Raw genomic sequence first — 3,747 nt, 5'->3', positions numbered from 1 at the left:
GCCTTTTGAGTGGCTAGGATTTTACTTGTTACTTGAAGCATTTTCCCGTCTCGCCAAATCCTAAATTTTGGCTCGACATTTGAGATTCTCCGACGCTCGGTTTCGACGCTCCAAGCTCGAATTACCGACAATATTTAATACTCGGGCGACGAATTAATTTCTTCCGAATTAATTCGTCGAGTCGGTTCGTTTACTGTTAAGGGTGTGACCCGAAGGGTTCAATCAAGATTAAGCTGTAATAATAATTATGCATTAATATTATTGATCGGAAGCGGCCTCCACCTAGGCATTCCAGTCACTTGACCTTACTGAATATATTAGCTTTCTAATAATTCTGAACCCACTAACGGAATAGTACACTTGTTCGAAGGACACCATTCCTTACAATCTCCCACTTGTCCTTCCGAACAAGTGCGCATTTATTGTACAACCTTTTTCCTATATCGCTTAATGTCTCTTTATGAACTATAAGGTAAGATTATTTTGTCATCCTTATTACGTCAAGAAGTGTTTCTCGATTTCAAGTCCGACTGTCAATAAACAGATGATTTCTAAAATCCAACTAAGCACGGCCATGCATTTTCACAGTCTCGCTCTGATATGTCCAATTTATATAGTGTTTTACCCCAGTCCCATGGTCATAATTAGTGGTGTTTTTGGCTCTTTAGAGCCACTTTTATTACTAATTTGTGTTTTCTAGTGTTTTTGTAGCTTTGCTTGAGTTTTGTAGGAAATTGCACATCTGGAGCGTTTTCCGGGTTTTTCACGAAGCAACTACGAGCATTAGGAGGACACGACCGTTTTTGAAGCCCAGGACCAGTTAGAGCCGGTGATTAATGGCTCAGTATGTGATACCGGGGCATATGGATTGAGTATTCAAGACCCGAAGAGGAAATCCGGATTGGGCTGAAGAATCGAGCCCAATCGAAGTCCAAGCCTCGAATAAGAAGCCGGGCCCAATCGGGCAAGCTTGCGCCCGATCGGGCGGGCGCGCACAAAGAAGCAGCAAGAAGGAGACGCACCCGATTGGGTGAGCGTAGGCTCGATCGGGCGCGGCGTGCCAGGAAGGGCGAAGAAAAATAGGAGGCCGCCCAATCGGGCGCGTTTTTTTTCAGAGACCTGATTAGTTTTCGTTTAGGATTTGTTTTAGGGATGTGTAAGTACGTTTTTTGTACGTAATTTTGATTACCTTTTTTTTTAGATTTTCTCTCTCTACTTAGAATATTTTCTCTCTCTTAAATTCTCTCAACTTTATTCTTAACTCCATTCCTTAATCAAGATTTCTTTTGGTAACAATTTATTCTCTTTTAATTTTAGTTATTTTATTTAATTCTTTCATTATGTCTTGCTTTATTGATTTGATTAGTTTAGATTTAATTATGCTTGAGTAGTTTTATTTCTAGGGTTTATGGGGATCTAATAAATAATATGAAGGGGTAAATTTGTGATTGTTGATTATCAATGCTTGATTAATTTCCTATTGATTGATTTAATGCTATGCAATTAGGTTTGGCCATATTTAATTGTATGAGTTTAACAATATTAATTCGAGATTCGACTGATGAGAATTTATGTTTAGGCTTAGTTTCAATAGGCGGACTAATTTATAAATTGTTAAGTCGAGATTCGAAAGATGAGATTTAATACCGGTAAATTAACTATGTGATTATAATACGTAACGAAAGCCCTTTATAATCTGATATATTGATGCTTGATGATTTCTTATTATGATTTTCCCTGGAATATTGTTTATTAGTGAACCTATGCCCTAGGTTTCCCTTCATTGATTTATACCTTTTTATTCCTTTCCTATTCTTACTTTTAGTAGTTAATTACCTTTTACAGCAATTTGTTACTTGATAATTTAGATTGCATTTAATTAATTAGGAGTAAATTGACTTGTTTCCCTGTGGTTTGACCCTTTTTCCCTATCTACATAGTTAGTGGATTTAGGTTTATTTTTAATTAGGCGAATATGACTTGAGCCTGTTAAAATTTGGCGTCGCTGCCGGGGAAACGATTTTATTTTTATTTTTAGATTATTTTTTGTAGTCTAGATTATCCCCTCTTGTCTCATTGAACGTTAGTTCTTTGAGGCAATTCTCATATTTGTCTTTTAGTTCCTTGTTTATGCCCAGGTGTTCCAGATCAGGTTACATTCCATTCGATCCTGAGATCGAGCGCTCGTTTCATAGGCAAAGGAAAATTTATAGACAAATTCTGGCGGGTTCTGAGGAAGACAACAATCAAAGAGACCTTCCCTCTAATTCTAGCGACGCAGAAATTCCTTCAGATTCAGAATCAGAGATGACGGCCCAAAAGAAACTCAGTGACTACTCATAGCCGAAGCTCACGGATTTCCCGCACCTCAATCCCACTCCGGCTCTAGATGGAGTTCAATTTGAGATCAAGCCCCAATTTATCACTATGATAGAGAGGAAGCAATTCAGTGGAGCTAAGGGTGAAGATCCTAATCTTCACATTGCAGATTTCTGCCAGTATTGCAACACCATTAGACAAGCCGGGGTCACGCAGGACCAAATCAGGGAGATTTTTTTTTCCCTTTTCATTATGTGGCAAAGCTATATTATAGTTTAATGGTTTGAATAGAACTGCACTTGGTATTACTGACTAGGAAACTCTTGCTTTGAATTTCTATAATAAATATTATCCTGTAGAGAGAACAGCGGTACTAAGGAGTGCTATTCAGAACTTCGCTCAAGAGGCCGATGAAACGCTATATGAGGCTTGGGAAAGGTTCAAGGATCTACAGAGAGAATGCCCCCACCATAATCTAGCACAATGGCAATTGATCCAAGCTTTCTACAATGGACTTGGAAATTCATCTAGATCAGTTCTAGATTTTGCAGCTAGTGGGAGATTCATGAATTTAAATGTGGACGATGCAGAACAGGTTATCGAAGATATGGCAATACACAATTCCCAACACGGGAATCTGAGAGGGTTTGCAAATAAAGGAAAACATAATGTCGATTCCATATCCTTTTTGCAAGCTCAATGAACGTCTATTTGTCAAAAATTAGATAATCTTACTACTACTCCTACCTCTGTGGCTAATGTTTCTACTGTTGCTAACAATGAATCTTTTTGTGAAAATTGTGGAATTGTAGGGCATTGGGAGCAAGATTTTAGGAGTTCCATGGAACAAGTTAATGCCTTTCAAACCTATAGGCAGACTAAACCATATTCCAACTCTTATAATTCTGGTTACCAGAACCATCCATATCTTTCGTACCGGAGTACCAATGTACAAAACCCTCCACCTCCATAACAACCACAACAGCAACCCCCACCACAACAAAAATATTACCATCCAAATTCTGGCCAGAAAAGCCAAGCACCACCCTCATCATCTTCTAACCATGCCATGACAGAAATTAGAGCAATGCTTACTAATATGCAAAAGCATATGGAGAGTAGGGATGCACAAATTGATTCTATTTTAGCCCACAATAAAATCATGGATAATCAAATTGCACAACTTTCATCTACCCTACAATCCCGTCAGCAGGGAGCTCTACCATCACAACCTATCCATCCTACAAATCATGCCAATACAATCACTCTAAGGAGTGGTTCACATTATGATGGACCTCCTATGCCAAAGGAAGATGGACCAGTTCCTGATCTAGATTCCTCTATAACAAACGCTAATCCTGCTAACCCTGCAACGCTACAAACAGATACTAACCCTTCAAATGTTTCTGTGCAGGGTAAACCTCAGGA

At 38.7% G+C, this 3,747-nt stretch overlaps 1 non-coding gene across 1 annotated transcript; it reads right to left on the bottom strand.

Moving 5' to 3' along the window:
* Positions 1 to 2,689: 2,689 nt before the first annotated feature.
* On the bottom strand, positions 2,690 to 2,796 carry LOC145608271 (small nucleolar RNA R71). Its single transcript, XR_014105767.1, has one exon. It is a non-coding gene; the product is annotated as a small nucleolar RNA R71 (small nucleolar RNA).
* Between the last annotated feature and the right edge of the window lie 951 nt (positions 2,797 to 3,747).

The sequence above is a fragment of the Chenopodium album genome, chromosome 2 (genome assembly GCF_948465745.1).
Source record: "Chenopodium album chromosome 2, dcCheAlbu1.1, whole genome shotgun sequence".
Classification (NCBI taxonomy): Eukaryota; Viridiplantae; Streptophyta; class Magnoliopsida; order Caryophyllales; family Amaranthaceae; genus Chenopodium; species Chenopodium album.
Note: the sequence above shows the minus strand (reverse complement) of the source record. Positions and strands in the feature narration are given on the sequence as shown.